This window comes from Suricata suricatta, chromosome 14 (assembly GCF_006229205.1).
Source record: "Suricata suricatta isolate VVHF042 chromosome 14, meerkat_22Aug2017_6uvM2_HiC, whole genome shotgun sequence".
In the NCBI taxonomy this organism is placed as follows: domain Eukaryota; kingdom Metazoa; phylum Chordata; class Mammalia; order Carnivora; family Herpestidae; genus Suricata; species Suricata suricatta.
The window spans coordinates 66,506,118-66,529,541 of record NC_043713.1 but is presented as its reverse complement, the minus strand read 5'-3'; the positions used below and the strand labels follow the sequence as shown (position 1 = coordinate 66,529,541).

Here is a 23,424-nt window from a genome sequence, read left to right as displayed (position 1 = left end):
TTAACAACCGTAGTAGCCTAGGCTTTTCTCCCAGTGACGTCATCCCTTCCCTTTCACTGAAATGGAAGTCAGCAAGGTGAGGTTTGCTGGCGTTTCATCTGTGTCCTGTGTGATCAGAGGCACATTATGTGCCCATGCAGAGCCTCAGGCTTCTTATCCGTAAAACTGGATCAGGAACCTCGCCTGTCTCAGAGACTATTATGAGGGTCTCATGGGATCTGTAAAAAAGCACTTGGGAAACTGTAAAGCAGTACATTATTATAATTTCTGTAAAAGGGAGTTTCAAATCATATTTACCTTGTGGTCACTATGGTCTATTATACATAAATCTCTGTTTAAACTATTCTCTATTAATTTCCAAATGTGATTTCCCCATGGTTCTTGGCTCACATTGAACATATGTTTCATTCTGATTCAACAAAATGATAAAATTTTCCCTTAAATCCATACTGTGTATACTATGTATATTACTTATCTGTATGATTTTGAAGGATAGGCTCCACTTTTCTGTAATTATTTCTTCGCTTTAAAATTTTGCTTATTTATCTCAAGGGAATTTCATCTATCCAATATTATCTTATTTTTCTCTTGTCATTTAAGGAATGTGTTAATTAAGCTCAGACCTGATACCAACCCTGGCACATGCAGCAGGCCCTCCTCCCATTTGACATATTTTCCTTTATCATTTTCCTATGTGATCTCAGAGCCACTTTTCAACCCATCTGGCAGTGTTCATATTAGGCCAATTTTAATTAAGCTTGTGAATTATACTCTGAGACCTCATCTAAGCTATTTTATTGGAATACAGTTTTAGATCATTGGTTTTGCCATAATTCAACACATAATTCAACACATTAAGCCATTAAAATATTAAAAATAAATCGATCAAATCTGTCCAGTCTGATTACATGTTTTTTAAAAGTTGTAAATATTATACTGATTATTGCTTATTACTCCACTTATTTCAAAGGAAGGTATTTATTGAGGTTTCTGTACAAAATGGGAAATTGGGGGCACCTGGGTGGCTTGGTTGGTTAAGCTTCTGACTTTGGCTCAGATCATGATCTTGCAGTTCATGAGTTTGAGCCCTATGTTGGGCTTCGTGCTGACAGCTCAGAGCCTGGAGCCTGCTTTGGATTCTGTGTTTCCCTCTCTCTCTGCCCCTCCTCCACTCATTCTCTGTCTCTCTGTCTTTGTCTCAAAAATAAATAAACATTAAAAAACAACAAAATAGGAAATTGAATGATACAGAGTGGGAGTTTATTGGACAATTAGCAGGATTTTATTCCACTTTTGGTGTTTAGGTCATTGCATGTTCACTTCTCCTCCCTCAGGAAACAGGCTTACGTCCCTGTCCTGTCCAATCTTTAGTTCTTCCCCCTTTCCCCACTAAGATGAATATTTGGACAGATAACCTTGACTCTTGAGACACTTGTTCGTTTTCCATCCTGTCTGTCTACATTGACCCTTCCTCTCCGAAGCAGTTGTCTCCGGGTGGTTTGTCTCTATCAAGAATCCTTTTCCTACCATAGGCCAACTCTGCTGCAGTTTTCAACTCAGAATTGACTTCTCAATTCTGAGACAGTTTAATCTGACAAGAACCAGCATCTCAGAACACAACATCTTGGGCTCTCCCCACATTCTCCATCACATTATATTATTTTAGAGAGGTGCTGTGAACATTGCAGATGCTTCAAATATTCCTTCCTGCAGGCACTCCCCAGTTACTGTCTGATCAGCTTCAGATTTACTATTGATTGCTAGAGATCTATACTCTGTCTGTTCAGGGTGTTTGTTTCTGAAAGGTCATTTCCTGGTGTGAATTCTAGCCCAAGGAGATCAAGCCAGAGAACAGTCTTCTTTCTTTTGTGCACTTGTTTTACTTAGGAGAGAAATGAAGTCTCCATTCAGATGTGCTGCACAGAAGAAAAATATTAGACGATGAAGTGACATGTTACTAATAGAAATGGATGAAAATCAAAATATTTAAGCTCATCTAAGCTTTGACATGTGTCTAGGTTTCATGGTGAATTAAATAAGAGAATTTTTTCTGAGTTTGACTTAGTAGTTTATTCTTCTCTTCATTATTTATAGCATCCCCTTCAAAACTCAAGATAACTCAGCTTTGTAAAAAGATGTTCATTTCTTTATTTTAAGAGGGAGGGAGGGGGGGGGAGAGAGAGAGAGAGAGAGAGAGAGAGAGAGAGAGAGAGAGAGAGAGAGAGAAAGAAAGAAAATGAGAATCCCAAGCAGGGTCTGTACTATCAACACACAGCCCAACGTGGGGCTCAATCACGTAGATCATGACCTGAGCTAAAATCAAGAGTCGGACGCTTTACTGACTGAGCCACCCAGGTGTCCCAAGGTAACACAGCTTTGCACCTTTCTGTTGCTTTTTTATATCATTTGGCTATCCTTGGACTTTGCTTTTGAACAACCTAAAGCAAATAGTTCTCCTTCATTTGTTTTGGTGTTCATGTTATCACACATAATAGGGACTATGTATTGTGGGAATAGTAAGGGAAGCTACCCAGTTTTTTTTGAACCCTCAATTCAAAATTTCTGAAAACATAGATTCATTTCTTTACCATCCTAAATGATGTTAACAAGGCATTTTGAAGTATAAGGCATTCCTTCTGCATTATACATTTAAAATAAGTTTTCTTATAACAAAACTGAGTCTCTATAACCCCTGCAGCTGCCTTCTCAGCTGCTTCCGGTATCAGTGTAAGTACTAGAGTTCATTAGTAGCATTTAAGCTTTTATCTCCCACTATTTCATGAAAATAAAATGCAGCTCATATTGTTTTTCAATAATACATCAGATGCTTAGAAAGTCTGATCTTAAAGGAGTCAATTAAGCATGTTGGTGCCTGGATTCTTCGTAGAAGCTCACCTGAGTGTGCTTCTAGACATGAGAGATCTAAATAATGCAGCAAGTGAGATGATTTTTTAAAAAGCTGACAACCAAGGGTTTAGATAAAGTATTTTAAATGGAGAATGTTTGCCTACAACTGTTTTGCATTCCTGTCTACTTGCAGCCCACCTGCCCCATTTGCTGCCCATTCTGTCACCAAGTATCACCCTTCCTAAACCCAGAAAGAGAAATGATTATAGAAAAAAACAGCATGTGTGAAAACTGTGAAATCACCAAGCTGAGCAACAACCTTGAACTCTGAGAGCAGAGCAGGCATTAAAGGGGTAAATTTTGTTAGGTAGAGGATGGATCCGGGAAGGGTGAATCTGGTATAGAATTGTGAAACACGTGGCCTGCCTGGTAGGTGGAGGTCCCTGTGGTGGGATCTTAATGAGTTTGGTGGGAAACCGGAGTGAGGTGAGGTGGGAGAAGACAGATTGGGTCGTATTGGGAAGGCCGGTGTGCTAAGATAAGGAGCTTGGGTTTTGTTTAGGAGCCAGCGAACACCCTAGATATGTTTTCCAAACTTGGTAAAGAACCACGGTCGTCTCTTCTCTCTCTGTCACCTTACTGTCTTTCTCTGCCTGCATGGTGCAGGATGAACTGGAAAGGAGTAGCTGTGGAGAAGGGGTAGCAGGCAGGCAGACCTGCTGCCTCCTGAGCTGTTTCGTAGTAGTTCTAATCAAGGAGTAATGAAGCCGGACTAAGATGTTGGCCCTGACCTTCTGGCATAGCCTTCACTCATCTCCTGCATGACAGATCTTCAGATGTCTGACGCAGTCTTTTGTCTCTTATTAAGGCATATTTTTGTGAGAACTTAGAAAGTCCTCTCCAACTAGAACAGGGTAAAAGGGTCAGTAGTGACTTGTCAACCTACTTGTGAACTTGCCTTATCTCTTCTCATATCTTTTATGCCACTGTACTGTTATTACTTTGAAATGACAATGCTTTAAAGTATTTGATTTTGAAACAGCATTAATGTTGGGGGTAGTCTTTATTTTAGGAAACTCTGGCAAGGCCTAGAACGTTTGGAGAGCAGGAACCTGAAGACTCATGTGTTATGATTCTCTTTGCCAGATCTCAGATTGGCAACAAAGGACTCGGAGTTTGGTTGTTTCTCATATCTCTTATAAAGAAAATGTAAATGGTTTGGGCATTACATTTGCTTCTGCTTGTGTGCTGCTCACTAACAGTAGATGTCATGGCCATAGTTCTTGCACTGATGAGGACTGGGACTGTTCTCTTTTTAAGGCACCACTTTTCACTGCCTTTATGACTATGGAGAGCATGACTATGGAGTGAAGGCCACAAACCTGACATTATAACCATTGCCATGAAACTGGTACTCTCCTGCTGGCATCATTTAATCCTGTGCCTTTTTGGAAAGGTGATCTCATTTAGTTGTCAAGGAACACAGTGCTATCTTGTAAGTGCTGATTTCTGATGACTTCTTACAGCAGGGACCCTGTTCTCTGGAGAACCTCTTTTGGGGTTCTGAGGATGGATAAAGATGACCTTCTGAATCCAAATTCTTTTCAACACTGTGTTTCGGGAATGGACTATTGGAAGAGGCTTGCTCTTAGATTACTAAATATGATAAACATGGCTGAGTTGTAGTGCCTTCCCTTAAGAGCTGAGTGATTGCGGTTGCTTTTCTGGCTCTGGATAGCTAGGGTCTGCATGCTGTGGCCATCATTGACTCTGTAGCTGGACTTGAGAGAAATTGTAAGGGTGACAAACCATCATAAAAATATACTACTGCTTTTATCTAAAACCTGTTGGAAGAATTTGATCTGGAATTTTGCTGAATATGTTTAAAAAATTAATATATTCTGAACAGATTTTTATTAGAATATTTAAAAATTTGCCTATACGGGTGCCTGGGTGGCTCAGTTGGTTAAGTGTCCAACTTTGGCTCAGGTTGTGATCTCATGGTCTGTGGGCTCAAGCCCTGTGTCAGGCTCTGTACTGACAGCTCAGAGCCTGGAACCTGCTTCGGATTCTGTGTCTCCCTCTCTCTCTGCCCTTCCCCCACTTGCACTCTGTCTCTCTCTCTCTCTCTCTCTCAAAAATAAATAAATGTTAAAAAAAGAATTAAGATAAAATTTACCTGTAAAGCAAGAGAATTTAGTTCATCATTTTTTTTTCTTACAAACATGAAATAATTGAGTAAAAATCAAGTCTTAGCCATAGCATACCAAATTACTGTTTTAGAGACAGCTGTTAGGGTTATCTTTGTGTTTTGGTTTAATTCAGTCCAAGGCGAGGAGAATTTTTAGTGAAAAAAATTGTATATTTAAGTTGCTATCATTAAAGATGGAATTCTTTTCTTTGAAAAGATTGAAAAAGGATTCTACCCTCTATATTCATGCTATTTGCTAGTTCACCAAATTACTACTTTTCTCTATTTCTAGACATTTTATCTTTTTATCCTCCTAGGTGTATACTAAATTCTTCATTTAAGTACTTTCCTGATTTTATCTCACTAAATACCAGTTTTATTATCATATTGCTTTTGCCTTTCTCAGGCTCCTCCCAACCAACTTGGCTATTTTCTCTTTTTGACCCTGTTCTTTCTGAATCCCAGACATCATCTTTTGATTACTAAGGTCTGTGCTGACAAGTCACAATTTCCTCTTCTTTCTCACATTAATACGATCTCTGTTACTTCTCACTCTGAAATGTTTATTAGAGTTCCATAATTTATTTTTATTCATTATTTACCATGTTTATGATGAAGTGTAAGTAACTTTAAGGTGAGTATAGATTAGCTGGAGTTTACTCAGAATTGCTACCACAGCCAAAAGAGTGGACAGCAGGGGTGATTTTAAACTGTTTCAAGTGAGAAATGACAGAAGAAAGTAAATATATTTAGTAGTCAGAAGGTGGGAGTCTATTGTACTGCCCTCAGATATTTGAAGGATTATCATGTGGAAGAAGAATTAGCTATGTTTCATATTTTCTTAAAAGGTGTGCAAGGGGTAAATTTTATGATATATGAATTATATCTTTAGAAAATAGCACAAGGATCAAATGACAGGAACATGGCCTGGGTTATTTGTTTCATATAAAGGAGACCTTTTGAAAGTTAGAATGGTCTCGAGATATGAACTTCTCCCCCTCTGGAAGCGGTGAGTTTTTTGTTACTGGAGATGCTCAGTTATGTGCTATAATAGGGCTGCTGTTGATGGGGCTGAGGTGGTAGGCAGGAGACTGACTGGGATGACCTCCACATTGGACTTCTTTGATTCTGAAAGATGTACCTTTCTCAGCTCTTAAATAATATAGGAGGCAGTAAACAATAGACATGATTATGAGAGTGACCTCTCTTAGTTTTAAGGTTAGAACCATATTATTTAACAATTGTTATTTTTCTTCCCATGATTATCACCAATTTTTCACAGCAGGAGAAGGGTGGAGTGAAACTCCCACATCTTGAAGGCAGATATTGTGTAACGTTGCAAGGAGGACAGGGAAGCAATGATAAGAGTCATAAATTGCGGCTGGAAGCTTGGAACTGATTCCTTTACCCTGTGGTAGCTCGGAAAGGATTCAGCTCCCAGTTTAATGAGTAATGAAACATGATCTGAAGAAATTCTATGCAAGAAATACTTTGTTGCCTAGTTCTTAAGTGACTTGTAGAAACTGTATCTTCTGCGGTCCATGAGAAGCAATTCTCCTTAACCATCTCTCTTAGAGTTTGAGGTGATCAGGATTTGCTTGAAAAGTCTAGTTTAATTACAGGTTAATTTCATACATGTTGATGGTGTGTGGTTATTGCAGAGCAGATGCAGAAAAGCACTGGCTTTACGACTGAACTTTTTATTTTAAACCAGGGGTGCCTGGTTGGCTCAGGTGGTTAAACGTTTGACTTCAGCTCAGGTCATGATCTCATGGTTCATGAGTTTGAGCCCCACATTGGGCTCTCTGCTGTCAGCACAGAGCCCTCTTCAGATTCTCTCTGTCCCCTTCTTTCTCTTCCCTTCTCCGGCACATGAGCATGTGTTCTCACTCTTAAAAATAAATAAACACTAAAAAAAAAAAAAAAAAGTTGGGACATTTTTCTCAAAGTATTGCTGATTGTATTATGAAATGAAACATTACCTTGAGAATCATGGACTCTTTTTTTAAAAAAAATTAATGTTTATTTTTTTGGGGGGACACAGAATTAGAAGCAAGCTCCAGGCTCTGAGCTGTCAGCACGGAGCCCAATGTGGGGCTTGAACTCATGGACCACGATCATGACCTGAGCAGAAGTCAATGCTTAACTGACTGAGCCACCCAGGTCCCCTAGGATCTTTTTGGTAGAAAGGACCTTAGAAGACACTTGATCCAATCTCCTTGTTTTTCCTGAGGAACTCAGACAGCTCATTGGTAAATGGGCCTGGCAAGTTGTTGTGTGTTTGCCACATTCAGTAGTGATATTATTTTTCTTCAATCCTTTGCAAATTTTAGGAAGCCTGCTTGCTGTTTTTTTTTTTTTAAGCTTATTTATTTATTTTTGCAGTCAAATGCTCTACCCCTGAGCTATACCCCCATAAGCTTATTTATTTATTTTTGAGAGACAGTGCACAAGTGGGGGAGGGTCAGAGAGACAGAGGGAGACACAGAATCCCAAGCAGGTTCCACGCTCTGAGCTGTCAAGCAGAGCCCGATGTAGGGCTCGAACTCATGAACTGCAAGATCATGGCCTGAGCCATAGTGGAATGTTTAACTGACTGAGCCACCCAGGCACCCCTGCTTACTTACATCTTATTAATTAAGTCTACTATGAAAAATATGTTTACAAATCAGGAGAAACTATAGCTGAGTTTATAGTAGTTCTTCCCATGTAACCAGAATATTAGAGATTACTAAAAATTCACAAACATCTTTTCTGGAATATTATCATTGAACAGAACCAGCCTCGACTCGTCATCCTGATAGTTAATTGAAACCCTGTGACCTTAACTTCTGTATTGTACTTACCTTAGACAAGATGTTGACTCTGTGACATTCAATTCAGTTTCTTGGGTTGTATACTTGGCATTGTGCCAGACCCAGTAGAATGAGCCTTTGGTCATTAAGCACCAATAGAAGAGATTGGCTGTGTGAGAACTAGAAAAATGGAGGAGATAAGAGATTTGTCACTAGGGTAATTCAGTCCTTGTATTCACTATATGTGCAAATAGCAGTGTATATTATAGTGCAGAAATACTTAGACTAAAGATGTTATTATACCTTGTAACAACTGTAAATTTTTTTCTTTCTTGTAAAAGAAGATTAGAGCTCAAAAATTTAATCAGTGAAGCAGGCAAGCAGATTACTAGGCTATATCTACCTTGACCCTTAGCTTTACGGAGAGTCAAAAGACATTCTGTTTTATCCAAACACCAAAACCTTATATAAAATGCTGAGAGAGAGAGAGAGAGAACACGTATGTACATAACTATTCTTTCATATTTCCACACCTTAGAGCCCAGAGAGCCTGGGGCATGTGGATAGGCACACCAGGGAAAGACCTTTGTTCATCACAGTCTTGGAGAACGACCAGGCCCCCACACATACCATAAACCCTGGAAATGAACATTGCTGTGCTTGTGTTTGCTTTTCTCCCTCCTGTTTCCTCCAGAAGTATTTTTATCCCAGGTCTAGGAAAAGACAAGACAGGCCAGAAGAGAACTCTATTACTTTTCTTCCTAATTAGGCCAGAAAATAAGTTAAAATAAATGAATTTTTAATAGTGTGCCATTTTTTTTGATGGGTTTGTTCTCAGTAGGTGGGTAGATACTCACCTGCCAAGTGCCAAAAAGATAGTTCTTACCCCGTTGGTAAAACATAAACTGTGTTAAAAACAACTACAAAGGAACATATCTCCAACTTGCTTCAGGCAGACCACATACATACCTCAGCACAGGTTAGAATTTCTAGGGCATATGCCTCCCCAGAGGGTCAAAACTGACCCTGTAAATATTTCTGTAAACATGTTAACTGTCTTTTCAAAGGTTTAAAGCATTTCCATGAATTAATAGGCTGAATACAACCTCCTTTCCTACAGGAAGTGAGGCATTAGAATGGAACTTTGTTATGAGTCCTGTTTCTTGTCTAAGGGAAGGGTCCAGTAGAGGCAGAGCACAAATGCACCGAGGTTAACCAGAGGACTAGGGTTAGACTTTGGAATCCTGATGTTCTCAGTAGGTGTTCTATGACTTGGAAATTTAGAGACTTGTTTCTGAGCTAAAGTGTTTCTTTCCATAATTAGATGTTTACTGGTGCCAGGTTTTGAACTTTTAATGTAGCAGATGTTGCTAAAGTTTCTGATTGTCTTTCTGGGTGTCTTTAGGATTGTTTTGCAGGATCCCAGTGGAAAATGCATTTCTAGGCCCACAAGGCTGTTCCTCTGTTACACAGCAGGGCCAGGCTCTTCCCCATCTGCCTCAATCATAGATTTCCCCCTGAAATTCAGGAAAACGTTTGCTGTGTTAAGTCATTAACAACTGTTTCAAAACAGTCTGATTTCTAACAGTTGGTGCATGCAGAGATACCTAATTGAAATAATTCCAGTCTCGTTAATAAGATAAGTGTGTTTTCTAGTTGCTGTGGGATTATTGCTATCAAATACAAAGGGCATGAGGCTTGGTTGAGTGAATTATGCTTGTATGCCAGTTCCTTTACCAGTTTCACTGTGATTTAATAGTTTAAGGAGGGCACTCGTTGGGATGAGCACTGGGTGTTATAGGTAAGTGTTATAGGTTATAGGTAAGCACTGGGTGTATAGATTATACTCCTGAAATCATTGTTATGCTATATGTTAACTTTGTTTTCTTATATTTTCATTTTAATGAATGGAAGAGGGAACTGGAGAAGTGTTATGACCAGGAATACTAACGACAAAGGGAGTACCTCTAAATTCCAGAGCGGACTGAACTAGCCAGAGAACCTCCAGAATATGGTGAAATAGCCTCTTGTCTGAACTATCTACTGTCACTGTCTTTTCCACAAGTCCCACAATTGAAATTGATTTCTTCCTTCTCTGAATTCCCAGAGTGCTTTCTCTGTATTCTCCTTCTACTTTGAGCTGAAGCTGTTTGTATAAACGTGTTGTATAAATACTTTTCCTTAAAGGCAGGCTCTATGACTGACTACTCTCTGGTCTGCTGAAGAGCCTAGTGCAATGGCTTGCACACTGTGGCTTACCCAATAATGTTTGTTGACTGAGTGGATGATAGAAAGAAATGACATCTTGCCATAGACTTTAAACCATTTTATATAATCATAGTCCTTGATTTGGGAAGGGACTGAAAACCTGCTTTTAGGTATATAGTGATGTTTTTATTTGAAAATTTCAAAAACACCAAGCGAAGATCATTTTTAAAAAGGACTTTTGCATGCTGAGTTTTAGAGAAGAAACTGACACGATCCTCTTAGCAGAATCAACAAAACCTTGCAGACTGAATACTATCAAGCCTTCTTAAAGAAAACTCCATTTGAAGATAGAATTCTTCATTCATCAATGATAGCTCTGAGCGCCTGTCCTGACAACACACACTATTAAATAGTAAACTAACTGGCAAACAGAAAAAACCTGCCATGCATTTGAGTAAGAATTAGAAAGTAAAATACTTGATCAAGCCCTGCTTTGCCCAGTCACTGCTCATCCCAGCCCTTAAATGAGTCTGAAAATAAATGCTACAACTGCTTTCCTGCTCTTTTCTGACCCTTGGTGTGGTGATCATTCTCATTCTCATTTCCCCAGACCCTGTCTTCCTTAAAGCTCTGCCCTCCCTCAATAATTCCTATAAAATGAACATTAGGAATTTGGCAGCTAATGATAATGCCACTGTTAATGTTACTAGTAACAAGTTCTATAAGGACACTTGAGAAGATAGGAGAAAGGAAATAGGGGTGAGTGGGAGAGAGGTAGTAGAAAGAATGACTGGATAGTGGGAGGAAACCGGAGGTGAGGTGTGGGGTGTGGGCTGAGTGAGAAGCCGTAGAGAGAACGGGCTGGGGTGACGGGTAGGCCAGCGCCTTGGAGAGCCTAGCAGGTGTCTCTAGAACAGTGGTCCACATCTGCCAACAACATCACTTCCTTTTTGTGTGTGTACTTGTCTTAAAAAAAGTAATGCATACATTCTGGTTTTTTTCCCCCATCTTATTTGTATTCAGGTTGTCTTTTTATTAGTAGTTGTGTGTCTTTTGCTTCTGGAGCCTGTCATTTTAGAAGCAGAGGGATCAAAAGCTAAGCCAGTCACATGAGGATGGAAGCTTGTTACTTCAGCTTTTTGGGCAATGTTTCTGTACTTAAAAAAAAACAACAACTGTTTTTTCGATTGCCTTTCCAACTCTGACTGACCCCCTCAGACCTGTGGTGTGAGTGGCTGCAGAGGTTGTTTTTATGACAAAATGAGACCTGTAACTGCTTTGAAACGCACAAACTGTTCACCACTTTTGGCAGGAAGCCAAGTAAAACCTATGTCGTGTTTTCCTGTCGCCTCTTATGTCTTGTTATATGTAAAGCAGAAGAAATAGGGCATTTGTGAGAGATGATGCTATTTACAGTCAAGAGACGGCTTTGATCAGTTGCCAGGTATGTTGGGAGGCAGAGGCCCCTGGTTTTCGCTCTTCCTGAAGCACTTGGGGAAAGTAGGTGGAGGAAGGGCAAAATGGGCCCTCATGGAGACCACTGACTCAGGAGAGTATCTGTACAAAGGGCCTAAAACAGTAGGTAACATGGACAAATGTTAGCCACGCTTCGACTTGAGAACTTGGTGTCATGTGTAACAAGGGATCAGGGTAATAGTCTACTTAGTAAGTTGAACAGTCACGTGGAATCCATCTGTCCATTCACTATCACACCCCTTTTGGATTTTAGTATCATGAATATTATAACAGAGTAGCAGCTTTGTTCATAACCAAATAGTCTGTGAGTAAAACAAAATGGTTCGGGGGCCAGTTGATTTCCCATGTGTCAGCCTTGCAGTAGTCATGCTGGGGGTTTGGCCAGAAACAGGAGACAATTAGCCAGTAGCAAAGAACAAAGACTGCGATCTGTGTTCCTTCTGGTAACTTTGGCAAGAGTCTGTTGAGACTTTTGTGTATAACTCTTGGTTTGCTTAATCAACAGAGTGATGTACAGTTAAGAGACATAAAATCACAATATCTATAACTTTTGGCACTGACTAATTGCATAGGTTAAATTACCTTCCAGAGGTTGGGAGATTGTATAGAAGTTGTGCAAACCTCTTTACTAGTCTGTGACTTGACTAGTTCTAAACAATTAGGACATCTGAAATCTTGGAGATAAAACTTTTGAAGTTTTACACATGGAGCCAAAACACAACATAGATGAAGTGGAGGAAAGTTGTCAACACTAATGATAATAACAGCTACCATTTACTGAGTTCCTCCTGCGTGGTAGGCGCTGTGCTAACATCATTACCTACTTCACATCCTAACAATCCTGCAAGAGGATTTTGGAATGACTGTTTTATAGGGAAGGAAACCGAGTCTATGACTGGGTCAATAACTTGCTGACAATCATGGAATTCGTAATTAGTAATCTGGGACTTGAACCTGGATCTGTCTAACACAGGTGTGCTGCACAATTTCTATATGTGTGCTTTAAGAGGAAGAAAGGAATTACAGACAGGCTGACAAAGAAGTACTGCCAAAAGTTCTAAGGCATAGAAGCCCAGGAAGGAGAGCTTTCAACACGCTATCAAAGATCACAAACCAATAATATGTGATGATCAGAATGAATTATGGAGTGAGTTACTAAACTAACACTCCAGAGTAATTTCAGGTAAAGGAGAGTATTAATAGTTCTTATTTTTTGCATTTGCCACCACAGCATTTTTAATAATCTTGTATGCTTTAAAAATGGCAGTGCTTGTAAGCCCAGGGTCTCCTGTCACCACGTTAGGCATTAGTCAGTGTGGACACCAGGAACTTATTTTTTCCTCCTTCATCTACCGCTGCTACTGAAAACAGATGTTCCCCTAAGCCTACCATTCCAATGCTTCTCTGACAAGTTCCTGTAATGTGGTGGTATCGTGTTTGCGTTTCCTACTCTACCATTTCAGGGGTTAAGCAGAAGGCTTCAGTCTCCAGTGCATCAGTGTTTATAGATAGATGTACTTTTGGAAAGCCCACATTTAAGTGTAATTAGTATTGAAATCAGACTTTAAATTTGGACTGAGGGTAGAGGACCTCCACCAGTAAGCAGATGGGTGGGACATCTTGGACTTTTATGTAAGAAAAGGGTCAGTTAGAAAACCCTGTGTCTGAAACATGGCAGCTGTGAATTAAATGCACAGATCTTTTCCAAAAGTTAATAATGTAGGTTTGGCACCATAGATCAGTAAATTAGTAGGTTTTTGTCTATGCTTTGCTCTGAGTCTAATGGTCTAGTTTGTTTAGTGGATGACTTATCTTCCTTAGGAGACTTGAGCCTATTGAAAATATTAGTTGAACTGGGTAAAATTGTAAGTTGTAGGTGACTCTTCTTGTCTTAAGGATGTTTTATGATTTAAAGATTCTGTTGATATGCTAATAGAGAGACTGTTGATTTGCTAATAATTATCTTGATATCAGGGCTGTGGACATCCATGTTTATTGGTCAGCACTGAGCTTGGCTCATTGGGGATTTGAACAAATACTTGGGAAAGAATGAAGGAGTACAAACAGATTTCTGAATTTTGATTCCCTCAGTTTCTTTTAAGCACATTTAAAGCTTTGGATTTTACGTTATTTCGGACATACTGCTTGAGTAATCACTTAGTGAGCAGTAATCCTTTTGCTGCTAATATAAGGCAGTGCCTTTATTGGAAGGGTCAACTCCGCCGTTAAATATTTGCTTCTCTCTTACTGGCTATAATATGCCTTCTCTCTTATTGGCTATAATATGCCTTTGAATTTTCCTTTTATTTACCCTTCTCTCTGGATCTGTACCAATCTAATTTTCTGTTTTCTTTTTAGACTGTAAACTATTCTGTGTTATCTTTCTTATCAGACCTCCCTGATCACCATTTTTCCCGTGCTTAGTACTTTTATCTTCTTTCTCAACTCAAATATAAACAAGAATTAAAGAAGCTGAAACATTAATTTAAAGGTTTTTTTTTAATTTATTTTTTAGAGAGAGAGAGAGCAAGCAGGGGAGGGGCAGAGAGAGAGAGGGAGAGTAAAAAAAAAAACCTCAAGCATGCTCTGTGCTGTCAGCGTGGAGCCCTACATGGGGCTTGATCTACGAACTGTGAGATTATGATATGAGCCGAAATCGTGAGTTGGATGCTTAACCAACTGAACTACCCACTGAAACATTAATTTAAAATAAGAATAAGGGGCACTTGGGTGGCTCATCAGTAGACCATGCAACCCTTGATCTTGGGGCTGTAAGTTTGAGCCCCGTTTTTGGTATAGAGATTACTTAAAAATAAAATCTTAAAAAAAAAGAATAAAATGTCTGCCTTTTCAGTGTTCAAATATGTATGTGTATTTTTAAAAATGTTTCAGAGTCTAAAAGTTGAAGAAATTAGATTGAATCTCATTGGATTTCTTATGTACACACACTTGTTTAAAATATAGGAGCCTGAACCAGTAATACGAGAAATATATTAATATGTAGCTTGGGGACTTGTCATGACTGCTTTTACCATCTGGGCCGTCCTAAATATTTTAGACAGTATTTACATACTGAGTCACAAATTCATTTAGATCTTCTCCATCATTCTGGATGATAGAGCCTCTAACTTGAAGGTTCTGTTTTTTTTAGACAGAGGATGAGTTGCTTACTATCTCATAAGTTTTTGCTTTGCATTGAGCTCACTATGTGTACAATGAGGAGATGTTTCCAGGTGGGATGTGGTGGTATTGCTGCTGCTGCTGCTATTACTACTATACGTAACTCTAAGTAAATTGGGGCTCAGGGGAGGAGTCCTGGCAGAAAGACTTCCCTTGGCAAAGGGAAGAAGGTAGGTCATACCTGGCTTGGGAGAGATAGCTTGAAGTAAAAATTGGCTGCTGATGATTGTAGCTTTGTTACTAATTTGGACAAACCAGCTGGGGTCCATGTGAGAGAACTGAATTTGGGCTGGGCATTAGATGAGATGGAAACTTACTGAAATAGAAAGACAAAGGCTTTAAAACCCAGGCTGCACAGAGTATGTGGCATATGATGCTTTTTACATGAAAACATGCAAGTGTGTGTACATGGGCCAAAGTGTGTGTACATGTAATAAGATATACATGAAGATGTTAACAGTGCTATCTCTGGATGATGGGCATGTGAAAGGTTTATAATTTTTTTCTCATTGGCATTCTCTAATTTCTACAGTGCACATGCTTCTATTATTATCATACAAGGCTGTTTGGAATATTGGCTGTTGAAGAGGAATATCTGGTACAATCTCCTTTTGGTTGCCGATGAGAGGATGGCTGTTGGTGTGGGGCAGGCGAGGCAAGACAAGGGACCGAGGGTCTGTTGGCTTAAGTACAGTGACTTTGATAATACCAAAAAAAAAAAAAAAAAATCAAGAATAAAAAAAACTTTTTATCTCTAAGGGATAGTATTTAAGATAAATTCATCAACTTTTGTGATTATGAGAAATTTACTTTCCTAATTATGTTTCAGAACGATAATAAAATTAGTTTCTCTTATAAGATTATACACAGATTATAATGGAAAGAGCTCAGAAATGAGCTGGGTGGCTGGGGAAGCCAGCCTGGGATTTAAATTTTACAGAGATAATGCTGAGTTCATGGTATTAAGAGTTTGGCAGAAATCCCCAGGAGTTAAGAAATTTCAAACAAAGGCTGACAGGAGACAGTTGGCTGGAAAATGGAAAAGTCTGGTAGAGTTGAAGTGCATCATATATTAGGATCATCAGCAATGCAATGAATTTTCATTGCCAAATCACTTAAGTTAGAAATTAAGAATAAAAAAATTGGTTTAAGTCCATGTTGAAGCTTAAAAACTCACATTAAAATTTTTAAAAAACATTTATTTATTTTTGAGAGACAGAGACAAAGCACAAGTGGTTGGAGGGAGGGGAGACAGAATTTGAAGCAGGCTCTGGGCATGTCTGTGAGATCATGACCTGAGTCGCAGTCGGACATTCAACCAACTGAGTCACCTGGGTGCCCCCCAAAACAACATTACTTTTGAACCAGATATTACAATCCTGTTATCTAAATTGAAATAGGAAGAGAGACATGGGAAGGACAAACTGTATATTAGGAGAAAGAATGATAGCCAAAGGCTGGAGATACTCAGGTGGCAGGGAAGGCCTGTTTACCCTGAGAAAAATGTTACAAAGCTGCACCTTACTTGGGAAGTAGCTTCTAAAGTCAGCGTCTAACGTGAAAATGGGAATAGTCAAGATGACCTTGAAAAATCTCTAAAAATTCTATGTTAGAGATCTGTAAATTCAACACAGCTGATTTTTCCCTCCAGTGTTAGAACAAAGCAACATTTCTTTGGTTGAGCCCCAGATGTACTTGGCTTGCATTTATGCACATGATGTGTAGGGAGAAGCAGGGCTCCATGCGCCAGAGCCACCCTCAGCAGTGTTCATACTGGGAGGCTCACAGAAACGGAGGCTGACTGAAGGGGAGCACATTTAGCACTTTTCATCCATTAATTCATGTCCACATTCACGTTTCTGGTTCCCAGAGTTCCCTCCCCCCATCCCTCCATACTCATTCTCTCTCTTTCTGCCTCCTACCCCACCTCTCCTTTCTTCCGTACCTCCCTCCTCTGTGGTCTTTCTTGGCCCCCTCTCTCCATCTCTCACACATGTGGGGCAACTATAACCACTTGGGCTTCCTGGTTCTCAAGATGACCGTTTTAGGCACTTACCAAATCCTCTGTGGTTTGAAACAGGGTAGGGACTGGTGTTCCAGCCTGACAGCCTTTATACTGTACCTTATGTAACACCTTTGTTTCTGAAGCCATTTTAGTCCTGAGGCCATCTTGGAGATGGGGTCTGAACTAGGCTTCCAGGGCTCCATTCTGATCTAGGCACCTTTAAGATATTCAGGCTGGGATGCCTGGGTGGCTCAGTGGATTAAACATTTGATCTCAGCTCAGAGCATACTCTTGCGGTTCAGGAGTTTGAGCTCCACATCAGGCTCTGTGCTGACAGCTCAGAGCCCGGAGCCTGCTTCAGAATCGTCTGTCTTTCTCTCTGACCCTCCCCCATTCACACACACACACACACACTCTCTCTCTCTCTCTCAAAAGTAACATTAAAAAAAAGATATTTGGGCTATGTTCACAAATTCTGACGATGTGTGAGATTCTAGGGATTAATTTTGAGGCTACGTGAGACTTGGGACATACCCAGTGATCTTGGACTGAAAGCCCTCTGGAGTATTAAAGGAGTCTTTTCCAAAATGAAATTCATGTGACCTGAATTTCCTTTGTACAGTCTGAGAGAGTGTGTTTCATAATAGAAAGAGCCCTGGATGAAACCTGGGAGACTCGGTTCCCTACCATGACTTACTCGCTGTATTCTTAGGTTATCGTTCCTCAGCTTTTTATGTTTGTGGCATATTTTCTAACAGAGTTTTGGTGACATAATTGAAGGGAATAAAACACACTAGCACTAAACAAATAAGCAACAATTCAGTAGACTTACAATCAGGTTGTCACAGGCTTTTGGAGCCTGTTAGTTGGTATATGTTTTTTGGTCACTCTTTCGGCACTGTTTTTCTGTTAGAGCTGTTCACTGCGTGGTGAGCTCTCTCATATAATTATGATGCAGTGCGGTATTTGTGGTTTCATTAAATGCATTCTTTGGCACTAGCTTTGCAGTGTGGCACTTGTCTTGCCTCTTATTCATAGCACGTCTGGACTCCAAATTTGTGCTTTCATCTGTTAAGAAGGGATAGTAGGAACTGTCTTACCTACCTCAGGCCTGTTGTGAGGATCAGTGAGCTATAAAGGGATGCACAAGTTTTATGAGACTTTTATAAGGTTATGAAGGGCTATAGAACTGTAGGCGTTTTTGTTAGATTTTTGTTTGTTCTCTTGCCTCTTTGCCTTACTAGACAGTAAGATTATTGGAACCAGGGACTAGACTTTTTTTTCTTTACTTTGTTCCCAGTATGTGGCTCAATGTTTGGCATATAAAAACTAGCCAATAAATATTCATTAAATTGAAATCTCAAATTATTTTTATTCCTAATATTGGATTGGTTTGCCGCACAGCCAAGCTCCTCTGTGCAAAGTGGAATGAGGAGTGCAGAGACCCAGCTGTGGGCTGGTAGATCTCATCCTGTGCACAGAGATAGGAGCAAGGGGAGCCAATGGCACTTTTGGTGGGTTTGGATGTGGAGCAGGGACAAAAAGACAATCAGAGATTTAGATGCCCTCTTTTGAGAAGCATTCTTCCTGAATGTAGTCAGCTGGAGTCTCGCACTGCTGCTATGTGCAAGCAAGTGGAGGACAACATTTTGTTTAGTCTGGTTTGCAATGTTCTGAGTGGTTTTTATTATTATAGTATGTCTATTGGAGGCTCTTCCACAGCCTTATAGATTTCATTTTCTTTAATTGGGATGGGGAGGGAGAGAGAACAGCATTTACTTGGCATTCTTGCCTTTTAGAGCTGTGGGTTATTGATTCAGGGGCCTAGAATAGTAATGCTTGGAAGTAAAGGTTCCCTTGGGAGCACCAATGTTAAAGGGCAAAGGGAAAATGATTAGAATTTAAATCTCCAGACTCCACTGCATTTGTGGCTTCATTAAAAAAGGAGGGGGGAGGAGGAAATGATCTGGGCTGCTGCTGTAGGCTTTGTTTAACACTTACATCCACAAACTGATAACTCAGAATCGCAGTCTTTACAAGTTGAGCCATGTGGTCACGTGTGAACAGCCAGGCAGTGGACACACTGCTTTTACTGCCAGACATCATTTTGGCCATGATCAGTTAGGGCCAATCAATTCTAGAAAAATATCTCTTATTTTCTAAGGGAGAATGTAACCTTTGGCTTTGACTTTCTTTGAGCTTGTGAAATCTTTTCTGCCTGTTTTTTGGAACATGTAATCACCAAATTACACACATACTTTGTTCTTTGATGTGTCACTCTTTAGAAATTCTACTTCCCTCAAGTCAGGTTTTCTTTCTAGACTATTTATCCAATACCTAGTATTGCTGCTTCGAATGGTACACTTGCTAGGTTGTCTACTGGCAGAGGGGAGCAATGAGAAATAATGGGAAGAACATTCGACTATAATGACAATAGGTTCTGTCATTATAATGGTATAGGTTCTGTTCTATAATGAAATAGGTTCTGTCACCAAAAGGCTGTGTGACCTTGGACAAATCACTTAACTTTTCTGAGCCTCAATTCCTTTTGTGTTTATTTATTTTTTTTATAATTTTTTAAATTAAAAGTTTATTGAATTCCTTTGTGTTTAAAGTGGAGGACTTGGTTTAATGACTTCTGGGTTTCCTTGAACTTGGAAATTTTGTCATTCAATGAAATATAGTCTTGTTAATCTTTCAGCTTTCAACTAGTCAGAAAAATAATGTCTATTCTTTTTTGGGGGGAGTCTATGCTTTCCTGGTAGAGAGACCCTGTAGTGTGAATGGTTAGGAGCATGGGCTCTGGAGATGAAAGGTCTGGGATAGAATCCTTGCTCTGCAATTTACTGGGTGATATTTACTTGGTCAGTTATTTAATCTCTTTGTTTCAGTTTCCTCATCTATAAAATGGTGATATCAATAATGCCTACTTCCTAAGATTGGTAAGGGTTAAATTAGGCAGTATGCATATTATAATGCCTGGTACTTAGTAACTGACTATGCATTGGTTGTTTTCCTAATGAATTTGCTTTCTGATGGTTCTATTTCAACAAATATTTAATGTAGCATATATTTTCTTAGCACATCCCAATAGATGAAAAAAGCTGCCAAAATTGGAGTTACAAAGGAATGTCATCTTGGCTTTAGAAATACAGACCACTTTATAAAAAGAAAATAGAGTTAACTAAGTACAGTCACTAAATTAGCATATAAAGTTCAGAAATCTGCGAAAAATTTTTCTATTGGTGATATCTTATATTTCAAAATCTGCTTTAAAATTATTTTTTCAAGCTGTAAAGAAAAGAATTATGATAGTCTAGAATTAGGAGACCTGTTGATTCTAGCATTGTGACCGTAGACCAGTTACTTCCACACTGTAGGATTAAATTTTCTTGTGTGGAAATGAGGTGGTTGGAATATCTGATCTTGAAGGTCCTTTAAAGCTGATATTTTAGAATTCTAGAACTTAGGGCCTAAGAGCATAACTTGAATGTGGGGGGAGTCTGGGTGGCCCAGTAGGTTGAGCATCCAACTCTTGATTTTGGCTCAGGTCATGATCCCAGGATCCCTGCATTGGGCTCTGTGATGAGCACGGATGGAGCCTACTTAAGATTCTGCTTCTCCCTCTCCCTTGGCCCCTCTCCCCTGCTTGCACACTTTCTCTTTAAAAAATAAAATAAAATAAAATAAAGTAACTCAAATGTGGATTTTTTTGTCTGTATGAGTTATAGTTGTGAATATTTTTCAAATTCTAAGAAATATGAAATTTATCAGCGCCTTTCTTGATTTTTTTTTCTGCTTTAATGAAAGATGAGCCACAATTCATACCCAAATGATGATTAGGCCTTGGGTACATGGTGTTTAAAAATGCTGCTTTTGTTTGAATAGATTTTGTAATGTAAATAATTTGGTTGAGCAGCATATGTCAGTGATGACATCGCCCTAGCAGGACATGGGGGTTGTTCACACAAGCTTCATATAAATACACAATAACAATGAATATTGGGATTGTTGCTGTTTAAAGGAAAATGTTTTCTGGCACCACAACTGACTCCCCGAAGAATAAAGGAAAAAAGAAGGAAGATTGATTTGCTTTATAAAAAAAAAATGTATGTTAGATATTTGTGTGTGTTAAAAACAAATCCTGTTGCTGTATCCTTAAAAATAGGCACATACACGTACATACCCATCTCTAAACTGGGTTAAAGCATGTTGTCAAAACTGACTGGGGATATAGTACACTGTGCTTCTTAGCTCCAAGTTTTTCAACTAAAACCCAAGTCCCTGCCTGGGGACTTGAAATTAAAAATTAAAGCATGGAGAGTTTTGCCTAAAATGGTATGTTGGTTATTCATCTTGTTGACAAGAAGTAGATCATTTAAGCTGGCTCACGAGGAATCATAGTTACTGTTACAGCTCCAATGTGTTTCTGAGGAGAGAGACAAAATATCGAGCAACCAGGGACAATATAATATCCTGAAGGCTGCACTATTGAAATGCTGTGTGTTCTACATGCTATAGGCTTCATGAAAACAAAGCAAGAGACCACCCTCATTAAGAAGATTGGACAGTAGCCCAAGCAGCTGTGAAAGTGAAAAGAACAGAGTCCCTATTTGTCTCAGCTTTTCCATTCGTTTTGTCCAGAAGTTGAGCATCACCAAGCACAGAGGTCATATTGATTATTGGGGTATGAAAGTCATACTGATATTGTTACAGATTAGATTTTTAAAAAATGGTTTTTATTTATTTTTGAGAGACAGAGATAGACAGCGCAAGGAGGGGAGGGTCAGAGAGAGAGGGAGACACAGAATCCGAAGCAGGCTCTAAGCTCTGAGCTCGCTGTCAGCACAGAGCCTGACTCAGGGCTTGAACCCACGAACCGTGAGATCATGACCTGAGCCAAAGCCAGATGCTTAACCAACTGAGCCACCCAGGCGCCCCAGTAGATTTTTTTTTTTTTTATGAAAGTAAGTTGAATGTTGTATCAGCTGAAACTGTCTAGGTAGTGATTTTGGTATAAGGAGGGAAGGACTCCCAATGTGGAGCTGAGGGATTTTAGGAACCCCACAATGTAGATTTCAGATTTGAGATCATGGCAACAGTGGTAAAATACAATGTCTTTAGTTGTTTTGAAAATTAAATGCAATAAACTTTCAGTGTTATATCCAAGGCACTGTGCTAGTGACTTTGGATAAAAAGGCGTTTTGCTGTAATATGATATATGTGTAGTCTACAAAGTTGTACACTAAAAATAATAAGGCTTATGGGAAAAAGTAAAGGTAGGTGTAGACTATGCAACTCTGAACCACAGAACCAAAAAAAATTGCTTTATAACCCAGGCAGGCAGCTCAGCATGGGGGAAAGTTGCCATAGATATTAAAAATATACTAAAACAAAAAAAACCCAAGAATAAAAAATGCTGACTTGCAGAACTGTGAGATAATGCATTTGAAAGTGGAGCACTGAGCCTATGGCGGGTACAGGAGGAGGTAAGATCCACCCTGAGATGAGAACAAGAAGTGATACCTCTCCTAGCCTTGTGTGCAAGCATTCGTTTTCCATTTTTCTTAAATGGAACAAAAGACCATGTCTGCATAGCAGCCTAGCTAAAGCCATTTTACTTTTCCTTCTGAAGGTTACAATTCTAGTTTCCTCTTGTGTAAGAGAAAAAAATCACATATGAACCAACATGACTTCGATATTCTATTGACATGGGCGAAGCGGTGCCATATATAGAAACACAGGTTGTTGCTGAACAGACTGTAAGAGAGCAGGATGTGGACTCTCCCTGCCTGGGATTGATCATCTAGTGGAGAATAGGAGGAATAAAGTTACCTGATGAAAGGTTTAAAAATGCTTCAAGAAAATACTGCAAGAAATGACAAAGTATAGTTTATGATGATCAAATGACTAAAGTTATGGGTTGCCAGAGAGAATGGGGCCAGCAGGTAGTAAAACAGGTGAAGGGGATTAAAGAGAATACTCACCATGATGAGCACTGAGTAGGGTACAGAATTGTTGAATCACGATATTGTCGAATATAACAATGTCTGTTAACTGTACTGGAATTTCAAAAAACTTAATAAAAAACCTTAATGCTTCTGAGGGGTTCTACAGTACTTAAGATTCTATAGCTATGAGATCGTCAGTGTTTTTTCTCCCTCGTACTGTCTCTCTTTCACCCCAAGGCGTATTTTAAAAAGCTGTCAGTGAAGAGTCCTTTCTAGAGTCACAGTGTAGAGAGAATACTTATATCTGACTCAGTACCCCTTCAGAGATAGATATTTTAGGGATGCATCTTTAGTTTTCTCTTCTAGCTTGGAGTAATTCGTGATTGGATAGGTTAGTAATTTCAACTCAATAGTTTTTCTGAACACCAGGTCTTGCATAGCCCTGTGCTAATTGCTTAGTAAGATATGGTCCCTGCCCATCAAGAGGGAGTGGGAAAAGAGGCACAAACATAGTAACACGGAAGTGTAGGAGAAAGAGAGATAAATGCCAACTGATAAAACGGTGGACATCTTATAAAAAATGGAATTTGAGTGGGGCTTAGAAGGAAAGCAAGATTTTGGCAGACCTACTGGAAGAGAAAAGTGCTTTTGGAGCAAAGAATACGTAAGAAAATGCTGCATGTGATCAGAAATAGTGAGTAGAATTGTGGGAGGAGTAAAGTTTGTGCGGCAGCTCATTGATGGGGATGTTTAGTAAAAGATAAAGTTGGA

At 39.3% G+C, this 23,424-nt stretch overlaps 1 protein-coding gene across 1 annotated transcript in view; it reads left to right on the top strand.

Moving 5' to 3' along the window:
- The window catches only part of TTC28 (tetratricopeptide repeat domain 28), a 622,170-nt gene that overhangs the window by 237,589 nt on the left and 361,157 nt on the right, over positions 1 to 23,424 (top strand). The gene's annotated exons all lie outside the window — the stretch shown is intronic.